At 47.2% G+C, this 12,654-nt stretch overlaps 1 protein-coding gene across 1 annotated transcript in view; it reads left to right on the top strand.

The window, feature by feature from the left end:
• The window catches only part of CNTLN (centlein), a 1,182,709-nt gene that overhangs the window by 746,771 nt on the left and 423,284 nt on the right, over positions 1–12,654 (top strand). The gene's annotated exons all lie outside the window — the stretch shown is intronic.

The following is a 12,654-nucleotide window of genomic DNA, read 5'->3' as shown; positions in this document are numbered from 1 at the left end:
AGTGTTTGCAGACCCCGTTCAGTCCTAGCCATCAAAACGGCGGCGTCTGCGTACAGCAGGACTGGAAGACCACGCCGTCCCGCCTGGGGAAAATCCGCCTTGGTCTCCAGAAGCGTCCTCTCCAAGTCATTAATGTATACATTAAATAAGAAATCAGCCAAAATGCATCCCTGAAGAACCCTGCTCTCAATGCAGAACTGGCGTGAGACCATCTGATCACCCGCATATCGTACAGCCGCCTTAGTATCTCGATGGAGATCTTGAAGAAAGAAGGCTAAGGGGCACATGCATCGAAGGTTTTTGCCATCGCAAACAGTGCAATTCGCAAAAATTGGCCGTTTGCGATCACAAAATGGCCTTTTGCAATGCATGAAACTTTTTGGGATGCGCAATTTCGGTAATCACAATTTTTTGTGATTTCCCAAATTGCGATTGCATTTAAGGAATCGCAATGCGATTCCTTAAATGCAATGCTTGAAGCACTTTCAATTAGCGATTTCGCTATTTGGGGCCGCAAATTACCGTAAAATAAAACAAAACGGTAATTTGCAAAAACTGAAAAATGCACTTTCATCTTACACACACACATGCCCTTGGGGCATGTGTGTGCGCAACATGTGTGCACAGTACAATTTCAGGGGTGCAGCCGGATGTCCTTTTGACACCCTTCCATCCTTGAAATTGCATGCGCAATTTGCGAGTACCAATTGGTACTCGCAAATTGTGAATGCAATTTCCCATTCATTCCTATTGGCCTGTAGGCCCACAGGAATGAATGGGAAGCCATTCCTTAATTGCGACACACATTTTGCGAGTCGCAATTAAGGAATGTATAGGAATCGCTATTTTATAGCGATTCCTACATGCACAGGCTTTTGCGAGTCCTTAATTGCGATTCCTTAATAATCGCAATTTAGGACTCGCAAAATCCTACCTTGATGCATGTTCCCGTTTGTCCTTATCCACCCCCAGGGAGAGCAAGGTCTGCCACAACCTAGATCTATACATGCAATCAAATGCAGAAGAGAGGTCCATGAATGCCAGAAAGATGGTGGCAGAACGGGCAACCTAAACTTATTCATAATCATAAAAAGATTCAGACATTGATCTATTGTTGAACGGCCGGGGCAAAAACCGTATTGGACATCTGACAGGATGATATTCTCTAGGGCCCAATTGGAAAACCTGTCTAACAAGATCCGTTCGACCACTTTAACCGTAGAGTTCAACAGGGAGATGGGCCTGTAGCAATGTATACCCCGAACATACTCTCAAAGTGGCTGACCCAGCCGTTCTCTGTGATATGCTAGTCCAAGGCATTTCTTGTCTCTACTCCCAAAATTGGGCTGTTAATGATGCTCCAGAACTTGGAGCTACTTCTCATAATTCTAGCCTCCATGAGCTTGCTCCAAGCATTCTCCTTCAAAGCTTCCTTACGTTTTCTAAGGGCTACTTTGTACTGCATTCTTCGGGTTCTAACAAGGCCTCTATCTCTAGGGATGGCATGCAGTGCTTCTTTAAGCCTCCTAGCCACATGAGGGCAAGCTGTGTCAAACCATCTTGGTGCCCGTTCTCGTTGGCTATTGGGGAGGGGACCATCATTAGGTCAGCAATAGAGCAAAATATGGATTCGAAAGCTTTCACAAATACCACGTGCGGCTGCCCCGGTGTAGCCAGACAGATCTGGATCTCTTTCTGGCATTTGGCTACAAAAGTCTCATGAAAGGGCCTGCAATGATCTGCACAAATTTGAGCCTTCTACCCCCGTAAGTCGACTGTAAAACACCTCCACCTCTGTTCCCCTGCTTCAAGCTCCATAAGGGCCAACTAGCTTTTAGACATAGGGGATAATGATCACTAAAAATACTTGCTTGAATGGAAAAATCAGAAATCAAATGGAAAAGAGGTGTAGAGACTGAAATAAAATCAATAAAAGAGTCACTACAATGCCCTTTAAAAGTGGGAGTAAGTTAAAAGTGCATGCCAAAAAAGTGGGGACAAGAAGAAAGTCCCCCTATACCATGCAGTCTTGGGTCCCCACAAAGGTGGACATTAAAGTCCCCCGCTAAGACAATATTAGGGGTATAGTGAGATGAAGCATTAAAACTAGTCATGAAGGTGCCCAACTGCGATATATTGCAAACCTCAGGGAGAGATGAAATAGCATTATAAAAATTCAATAGCAATAACCTGCTAGATCCTCGAGAAAAGCAAGGCCTGCTGACAGGGATTATCTGTATTAAATTCAATAATACCCCCTTTTAGCTTAAGTGAAACATAAACTACAAGTCTCCCCCCCCCCCCCACCCTACCCCCCTTGAACGACCAGCTCTCGAGGGGATAATGGGCACAATGAAGGAATGAAGGGCTTATACCCTTCCAGAAAAAGAGTTAATGTTCCTGGAGTTAAGTCCAGCATGGCCCAGGGCCAACAAATGCGTGGGGTCCCGCTGCGGCAAGGGGGCCATGAAAGTCATGGATGCTTGCCCTTTCAGTCATTCACAATTATCAAGGAGCCCCAAAGGTGCAAATGCATTGGAGACTAGAACTGATGGGGAACCTGATATTAATCTTTAGAAGCCGTGTGGGATGGTCTCCTAGGATTCCATATGTCGGGGGTGGAGGCAGGGATAGGGGTTTATGAAAAAAGTCCAGGGGAAAAGCTGTGATGGAGGTGACTGGACCTGTGGAAGTGGTGGAGCAGATGCTGGCTGCATGAAGAATTCTCTCTGCCAAATGTGGCAGATTGAAGTTCATTATTACACAGCCACCACCACTGCTCTTTTAGATCCTCCAATTCAGGCCACCCTCCGGACCATAATATTGTGCCTTTCAACTCTATATCCCATCCCAGGGTTGTATTATTATTCAGCCAATGCAGCACATTGTTTTGTAACTGACAAAAATCTTCGGTAAAGCCAGGCTTTGAAAGCGGGTACATTGCCCAAAACCACAACATACGGTGTAGCTTCTGGAGGTAAGTGAATGGTGGTTGGGACCTGGGGCTGGGCGCCCGGAACCCCAGATGTCAAGATAGGGGTTCCTCTTCCAGGCTCTCTCCTGATGGACAAAGTGCTGCCTCAACTTACAGTTGTTCTAATGAACTCTGTGGCTGAAGCCCCCACCTGTACAACCTCCTTTGGAGGTGGGGGAGGGGGAAGCCGAGGCATGGGGGGCAGAGGGGGGAAAAATACTCTGAGATTACGAGTAGTATGAATCTTCCCATTTGCAGAAACCAGAACAGACTGCCTTTGCCCCAAATTTCCACTACTGGGTGCTAAAGTCATTTGGCTGGTGTTAACTATATCGCTGGTCGTCTTGTTATATTCAGACCAATGGAAGAGGTCCCTCTCAATTTTGAACAGACGTTGCTTAATGGGATCCAATTTGGTATCCAGTACATCCAAGAGGGAGCCCACACAAGCTTCTAGCATGGCTGTTTGTTCGTCTTTCAGGGGGGGGTGTGTGGGGGGGAGGGGTGCTGCACACCTGTTAATAGTAGATGAAATATCTGCTATGGGTCGTTTGGCTATGGCCCCTAGCGTGGCACTCTTGCGCTTGGCCGCTGATCCAGTCCCCCTACTAGCCCCCACCACCTGGACATCCAGTGGAAACACTGCTGCAGCAGAACTAGTAGCTCCGCGGCCAGGGGCAGACATTGAGGTTGAAGGGGCCTTGCTTGTCCCCTCCCGTTCCCCTCGCCGTCTTGCTTTCAACCCTTCTGCTTTGGCCTAGGTCCTGACCAGACAGGGGTATAGAAGGATCCCCCACTTCACCATTTCTGGGATGCACAAAGAGGGGGGCTGGCCACTTGCCGAGCTAGGAGAGTGATGATGTAACTGGTTAACCGGGGAACGGGAGAGCTGGCAAGCCACCAGCTCAATTTCCTTTTCAAGGACCCCCACTGCTCTCTGTAAGAAGCAGTCAATTGTTGAAATTGCTGGAGCCACATGCACTAAAGCTGCGGTCTTGTGTTTCCCCATTTGGACTCAGCTGGGTAGAGGAAGTGTCTTTGTAAAGGCGAGGCTGCGTGACAACACAAAGAAGGCCCGTAAAACAAGGCGGACGTGACTTGGTTGCATTCACCCAGGGAGAGTTGATGCAAGGAGCAATATGATCACTATACTCTGGCACGCCGACTTACAGGAAAGGATGGAAAACCACAGACCCTTTAAACCCCCCCTAGACCCCTCACGATACACACAGTAATACTGTAATAGTGCCCATCAGGCTTTCCTTGTTCCTTGCTCCGGGAATGAAAATGGCATCAAGCACAGTTCTTAGGTTCACCGGAGATTCCTCTCTCTGCTTGGAGCTGAACAGGGGTATATGGGGGTAGCTGGAAACCACTCAAGGTGCAGGGCCAAGAGGGGGGGCCCAGCCTCCTCTGGGCTCTGACGGACGTGGACGGGCCTGCCCTTGGCCCGGGCTTTGCCCGGATGCGGCCCACACGCGTCTTGCACCGCGGAGTTAAGCAGCGCTATTAAGCGTGTGCGGACGTGCCCTGGGCTCCTCCTTGCTGTACACTGGGACACCGAGTCCCTGGCGACAAAACAATTCCAAACCTTCCCACGCCGTGGAAGATAAGCAGATGGGAGGGAGGGTATTTTCTCATCTATCCCCCGCCCACTGGAATAGCCTACCAGATGAGCTGCGAGCATGTTCTAACCTGTCACAATTCAAGAAGCTTCTTAAGACGTGGCTGTTTTGTTAGAGCACCACCCTTCCGGTAATCTGCCTCCCAGGCGCCGAGAGATCCCCTAGGGGATGATTCGTCGCGCCCTACAAATATTAAATTAAATTATTGAGCGCGCGCGGCCGTACCCTGGGCTCCTCCTTGCTGTACAATGGGATGCCGAGTCCCTGGCTGCAAAACAGTTCTGAGATTTCCCGCGCCACAGGAGGGAAGCAGCGCTATTAAGAACGTGCAGCGCAGACGTGCCCTGGGCTCCTCCTCATCCTTGCTGTACACTGGGACACCGAGTCCCTGGCGGCAAAACAGTTCTGAGATTTCCAACGCCACGAGAGGTAAGCAGCGCTATTAAGCGTGCGCTGGCTGGATGTGCCCTGGGTTCTTCCTCCTCGCTGTACACTGGGACACCGAGTCCCTAGCAGCAAAACAGTTCAGATATTTCTCACCATTAGAATATCCAGGGGCGCCAGACTGGAACCACAAGATTTTTCATGTAGGTGGTGTCATGCTGCTCCATTTCGAATCTGTTCTGCCCCAGAAGTCACAATTGGAGCAGTATGTAGATGCCGCCCAGGCACACATTGGAAGTGCCTTTCTTTCTGCACCTTTATATGCTGATACTGAGCCAGCTCTGCCTTTACTTGTCGGTTGACAAGCTTTTTTTGTCCCAAAAATATTTTCAGGTGTGCAAGGGAAATGTGACCTCGGAAAACCACAGGTTTTAAACCTTTTTGAGATTGTCGCAAACAAATTCTTGTGACGGATCCCCATGAGGTGTGCCTCTGGTTTTAGGGCTAGGCAACTACTCTCAAGTCAAGCGGGGAGTGTGCCCTGATTAACCCAAAGGCAAACGAGGACTTCAAAGCTGTGCATTGCCGAAAATTGTGTAATGCCTCCTCCTGCTTGAAGTCAAGGACACGGACCCTGTCCACTTCTCAAAGCTAGTCCCATGCAAGATCCTCGTCACGCTCTAAGTCTTTGGTTAAGTTCAAGCGAAAGAAGATACACAAAAAGTCCAAGTGGGCCTTGTCCCATTCTCGCCACTCTTATTCTGAGAAGTCGCGAGGACATCAAAGTGCTCCATGGTCTCGTTCCTGGTATCCTAGCTAGGAGCCGATTTTGCAACTCATACCGATGAGTTTCTAGGCCCATCAGTGAAACTGCAACAAATTGAGGCATTTAAGGAAGCTATGATTTGCTTCTTCAGCATTTTACTGGTTCCCTCTGGTTCACCCTAGCATTCCAAGGGTTCGCTGAGGCCTCCATCTGAGTTACCTGTCAGGTTTCTGCCATCAGGTGGCGCTTGTGAGAGCCCTGTGGGGTTCACCTATTATTCCAGATTATCAGAGGACTCTTTAAACACCTTGCATTTCCAGTTCCAAATCCCAGTCCAGGATTCTGCACCAGCTTCCAGATGCATCATGCTCCTTGTCGACCTTTCTACCTCCAAACTCTGTCCTGATCATCTCCTGGTAGTGGTGCTCTATTCTCTGTCTTGATTCTTGGACCCTACGGCCTTTCTGACCCTTTTATACCCGTCTTCTAGATTTTTCCATGCTCTTCCCTCCGAATCTTACCCTGTTCCTGTTTTTCATGCTGTCCTGTCTTGTTCCACCTGGTTTTGCTGGTCTTTCCCTTTCTTTTGAAGTCAAAATTCAGCCTTCCTTTCACTGGCGATTCTCTGATTCCCTGCACCTGGCTCTCTCCCCGCACCTGTTCTCTTTCCCTCAACCTCCAGCTATTTCAGCCCAGCGAGCCCAGAGTGCAGTGGCTCAGAACCGATTTGTTTGTTCAGTGTCCTCATGCTCTGTCGGCTTGCCTTTAGAATTTAGATTCTATCTCTTATTTTCTAGTTTCTGTGATAGTCATTGTCCCTAGGTTTGGCTGCACTCTTCCTGATCTGTCCTCTTCCATCTAAACTCCATGTCTTATGTTCTGTGCATTCTAGTCCTGAACCATACCTTGATTGCATTCCTGCTTTTTTCTGAGAACAGTTCCTGTGGTCCTTCCATTGCTCCCCTTTGTCTACCTGTGTGCTTTTATTATGTCTTGTATAATACGCAGCTACCCCGAAAGGCCTCCCGATGCTGAAACAGACACACCTGCAAAGACCTAGGCGAATGAAACAGAGTTTTAGAATAGATGGTTCTTCAGTAGTTTCCTTAGGGTAATTTCTGGCTGTGTCTGTCTTAATTTGGCAAGGAGGGCATTCCACAGCTTAGCAGTCCGAAAGGCAAAGGAGCGGCCGCCACATCTTGCTCTCTTCACTTTGGGGATGGTTATCAGAGAAGAGCTCTCGGAGCATAGTAATCTCCTTGGCAGGTATGGGCAAGGCGGTTTTCGGATCAGAGGGGGACCTTTTCCCTGCATAGCTCGGTGGGCCATGCATAGGACTTTGAAGTGGATCCTTTTTTGTATTGGGAACCAGTGAAGCGCCCCCAATGCTGGAGCTGCGGAATGGTGTTTGGGGATCTTGAAGAGTGATCATGCTGCAGCGTTTTGACTGACCTGTAGGCGCTTTAGACGCATTGAGGACTTCCCAGAAACAAGGAGTTGTCGTAGTCAAAACGATAGTTGATCAATCCTTGAATGACTTCCCTCTTGGATGAGGGAGATAGCCACTGCATGACTTTCCTAAGTGTGCGTGGTAGTCCGAAGCAAGTTGCAAACAGCTTTTTGGCTTAAATCTCCATAGTTAGTTTGCTGTCCAACCAAAAACCAAGGATTCTTACTGTTGTAGAAAGTACTGGTCGCTCTCCGAGGCATTGAGGCCATAGTATTTCTTTCCAGCAGGATGTATTGTTGCCAACAACCAGCTCTTCTGTCTTCCCATTGTTGAGTTTGAGGTTGCTCACTGACATCCATTGAGTTACTTCTCCAGGCGGGCTTTTAGGTCACTGCATGCCTGTTGAGATTCCTGGGGTAACTGCAAGAACCAGTTGAGTGTCGTCAGCATAGGAGACGAGATCTAAGCCATGTGTCTGCACTATTCTTGCCAGTGGGAGGGCATATACATTAAAGAGGGTTGGGCTTAAAGAGGAGCCCTGTGGGACTCCACATTCGATGGGATATTTAGCTGAAAGAAATGGTTCATCCTGAACCTGAAAACATTTATTGTTTAGAAAAGCCTTGATCCATTTCAGAGCTTAGCCTGTAATGCTGACTTTTTCCAGTCTTTGGACCAAGATGTAGTGGGAAACCCTGTCAAAAGCGGCACTGAGCTCCAGCATGATCCTGGCCGCTGACCCACCCCAGTCAAGGATGGACCGGAGCTCTTCAGTGGCCAATAACAATGTGGTCTCAGTGCTGTTTTCAGGTATTAAACCCATTTGGGTGGGATGAAGGATAGAATGAGTTTCTACAAAATTAGAACGTTGTGTATTAGCATGCTTCTCTAAGATTTTAGTAGCAATTAGATGTAGAGTGATTGGTCTTTAGTTATCAACCATTAAGGGTTCTGCATGTGGCTTCTTAAGCAGAGGTTTGATTTATAAAATGCTTCAGCAGGGTTAATACTACTGAGAGCTTCCATGGGTGATAGATTCCGACAGGTGTGTCCTGCAGATAGTCTGAAGGGGCGGCACCCTGCAATTCCTTTCCATCCTGCTTCCTATACCACCTACATCATCGTGTCTTTAGGAGCACTATTTGTTCTTTTTGATGCAGGAAGCCCATTCTCTTTCTGAGAAGAGAGCCAAGAAAAGGTCCTGGCCTCGTAAATCAGCACTCGGTTTCACTCATGCTATTTCCTAGTGCCTAAGAATGGCGGACGCCTCCACCCTATTTTAGATTTTCAACTTATTCCTTTTTCTATGGAAAGAAAAGTTGAAGATGCTCACACTGACCCATGTTCTTTCTGCCCTTGTCCTCGAGACTCCATGTTCCTTTCCTTCTGGTCCACAGATGCTACCTGTGGTTCGGGGTAGGCCATGAACATTTTCAGTTTTGTCTTGCTCCCATTTGACCTCACGAGTGATCCTCTGGTGTTCACAAAGGTGATGGCGGAGGTTGCAGTGTAGCTTTGGGGGGTCCAGCATGTGTGTCTCTGCTACCTCTACACTGGCAGCTGACGGTGTACTTGCCACAGAATATGTAGACCACTTCCAGACTACGGCGAACCTCCCTTTATCTTAGGGTTCACAATCAATGAGCTGAAGTCACACCTCACTACTCTGCAGGGGGTCACTTACATTGGAGTAATCCTAGATATAGTGTGTTTTCAATCCTTCCCTCCGGAACGATGAGTCCAGGACATTTAGGCTATTATTTCGATGTTTAAGTCTCAGTGAACATGGCTCTGAGGCTTCTATTACTATTGGCCTCCTGCATCCTGCACGTTGATCAGGAAAGATGGCATACGTGGGGTCTGCACCCGGCTCGTCGATCATAAAAGGGGGCATACGCAGGGTATGCAGTGAGATCTGAAATCTCAGTGGGCTCAGCACAAGGAAACCTGTTGGACTCTATTCAGGTTTCCAAAGAGATTGCAAAAGATCTGCTGTGGTGGCTGCTCGACTGCAATTGGAGCAGCGACAGCCCCCTCTCCAGTTCCTACCCAGAAGGAGGTGACAGACATGTCACTGCTGGGTTGGGGAGGTTATCTGGGGGAAGTGGAGATCAGAGGACTCTGATCTTCACCAGAGGCCCGCATTCACATTAACCTACTGGAGTTGCAGGCCATTCACTGGGCGTTTAAAGCCTTCCTGATGTTCATCAAGGGGAGACTGGTTCAGGCCCTCACAGACAGCACCACCGCCATGTGGTATTGTAACCGCCAGGGCGGAGTGGGATCCTGTACTCTGTACCTAGAGGCTCTGCACCTCTGGACCTGACTGGATTGTCGGGGCATCGCCCTGATTGTACACCTCCTTGCAGGATTTTTAAAAACCAGGGCAGACAAACTCAGCCTGCAATGCATATTGGATCACCCGGAGGAGGCACAGGACAACTTCCACCAGACAGGATAGCGTTGGCTCAATATCTTAGCCACTATCGAACGCCCAGTGTCAACACCTTTTGCATGTTGGAGTTTTCAAGAGCGCTCTGTCTCGGAGATGCATTGAGCTTAGAGTGGAGCTCGGGACTCCTTTATGCTTTCCCGCAGTTACCTCTCCTATCCCATAGTTCTGAAGAACATCAACAACCAACAGGCCTAAGTCATCCACAGACGTCTGGATTGGGCCATGAGAGTGTGGTATCCAGAACTTCTGGGCATAAGCATCTGTCTACCGATAAGCTGCTGTTTCTGAAGGATCTTCGGTTGCAGCTGTGGGCAGGGTCTTTGCACCTGGGCCTGCGCACTCTATGGCTCTATGTGTGGGCATTGAGCAGTGGCAGTAGTGGATGTCATCCTGATAGCCAGACACCCTTCTATGAAATCAATTTATGCAAAACAGTGGGACAGGTTTGTGGGCTGATGTAACACCTGTAACACGAACCTGTTGCAAGCCAACCTGTCCAATGTTTTATTGTTCATTCTGTCCCAGCAAGGAATTGCAGCAGGCACTGTTAAACTTTACTTGTCACCCCTTTCGGCATTTTCGATTTTGCATGGCAAACCGTCCTTTTTCCAATAATCTTTTGTGATTTGTTTTCTCAAAGGTTTGATCCACACTTTCCATCTTAACTCAGTCCTAATTTTTCTTATAAGTTCTGCCTTTAAACTCAGCACAGCTTTCTCCACTACTGTTGACCTTGAAGACTGTTTTTCTTCCCATGAGTGATCTCTAAGCTGTGTCATGTTAGTTGTGACAGTACCATCAGTGGCGGCTGGCATCCATTGAGGGAGGGGGTGGGCAAATGGGTGAGTGCGCGCTCGGGCAAAGAAAAAAAAAGAAAAACTTAACGGAACCTGATGGTACGATGCCCTTTTCACTCCGACCTCTTCTCCTGGGACTGCAGTGCAGACACCAGTAAACTCCCTCAACCAATCCTGTTAACCAGCATGTGAGCAGTGCCCTGATTGGTGGGAGCAGCCTCTCTCGGTGCTCCCGAGGGCACTGGATGCCTGCACTTGCTCTCAACCTAACTGTCTTAAGACAGTTGTGTTGAGAGGTTTAAAGCGTGCATGCCTGGTTGGCTGTCCCAAGACGGATGGCCAAAAAGACATGCACACTTTGAACAAGTGCAAAGGCAGTCCTCTGCCCACCAATCCTCCCTGCACTCAGCATCTTGACGCTAGGTTCAGGACGGGACAATGAAAAATAAAATGGTAATGAATTATCATTTTATTCCTTTCACCTCTGGGGCTTTGGGAGGCAGTTAAGTGGGGCGACGCTCCTCCGCTCCGATGGAGGAGTCGCATTGGTTTTAAGTTATTGTATCCTGAAGACATTTTCAAAACACAAGTATGACTAAACAGAAATAAAAAGAATAAAAAATGTAAAGGAAAAAGAAAAGTGTCATTCTTTTAAGGCAGATGTGCCTATATGATCGAGCAAAATGCTGTCACTCAGTACAAGAGAGCCAATGGATGAAGAGAGCTGACCTCTTTGCATGTATAGGTGTATCTATGCATGTTTTATTTATTAGGTTTCTTTTATTACATCTGTCCGAGGAGGCAGCCTCTGGACTAGACTCAAATATGCATGTTGTCTCATTTTTACTGGAGAATGTGAAAGGAAAGACTTTTTCTATCGCCGTCTTTTAAAGAAAGCTTTAAATTATGCCCTATGAGTGTACTTAATCTCCAGAAACACACAGACGTTTCTCTCGCTCATTGTCCTTTTTTTTAATTTGTATTGTGTACTGCTATTCATATCTACTAAACCTTCCCCAGAATTATTTATTATTTGCAACCCTCCCATGCTTTGCTAACAAATGCTGTTTTCTTTACATGTTTGTGCACAGTGCTCAAAGAGTTGAAACAGAAAATGTTTTATTCGAATTTTTAAGCCACATTTAAATAGAGGTTCGTCTGTAAACACAAACAAACCTGTGAAGTATTTTCATACTTTTTGTTGTGAATGTTTTGAATCAATTGAACAATGCTGCGCGGCAGTACTGCGTCGGGAAAGTACCTGGGGGAAAAACAGATTAATATCAAGGTATACCTACGGAACCCCCCAGTGCCTTGTGTGTGTTTGTTCTCCTTTTCCAGCCTTCTCATCTTTTGAAATGCGCCTAATTTATTTCAGATACAGGAGGGTTGTAATTGTATGTGACATGCTTCGAAGACAAAAGAAAACCCTAATTCAGACTAACAAACACGTTAGTCATAGTTATTCCTTCCGGAATTGAGCCTTACTAGAGTTCTTTTATTTTATTTCCACGTTCTGTGTAATTGAAAAGTGTTTCCTGCTGCACCACGATGCCGCCTAATGATGCAGAATTATAACCCTAAATGCATAACCAAAGCACATATTTGTGCATGTCCAGGGCTCTTACTGACACAGTTATCTGAGGGCTATTTATGCATAAGCCATTGGCCTTTGCAAGGACCTTGCTCTTAGCACATTTGAGAGTCATAGTCTGAAGCATTTGTGTGGTAAAGGGTTTTCCGTGCAAGGCGTGTGTTCACCAGGCTTTCAGGTGGTGTGGAGGATAATTCTCATTCTTAAAGGTCCCTGGGCCGTTCTTGTTGATTATACGTTCTGCATATGCCTTTAAGGGAACTATCCAGTGTAAGGAAAAATATGTTCTATTTAACCATCCCCACATCATTACAATCAATAATAGTTGGTGTTCTAAAATGTTGCCTTGTTTAATGACATCTTTTTGAGTTTTGAGATTCGTTGTGACCTCACTCGCCGGAAGTCGCCTTTAAAATGAGAAAAGACGGGTCACAGAGGTCATTTCAAAGACTGAAGGCTTACAGTAAGCAGAGGCCACACTGGTAAATTAGCGAACACCACTCAGCCATGCACACCAACCTACAGCGGTTCCAAACTTCCTCCATTGTGGTTTTCCTGTTTCCAGTGATAATGCCGAACCTTACTTCAAAATTCCAAAATCTGTCCCTG

The sequence above is a fragment of the Triturus cristatus genome, chromosome 2_1 (assembly GCF_964204655.1).
Source record: "Triturus cristatus chromosome 2_1, aTriCri1.1, whole genome shotgun sequence".
In the NCBI taxonomy this organism is placed as follows: Eukaryota; Metazoa; Chordata; class Amphibia; order Caudata; family Salamandridae; genus Triturus; species Triturus cristatus.
The sequence above is the reverse complement of the archived record's forward strand: the minus strand, read 5'-3'. Positions and strand labels throughout refer to the sequence as shown.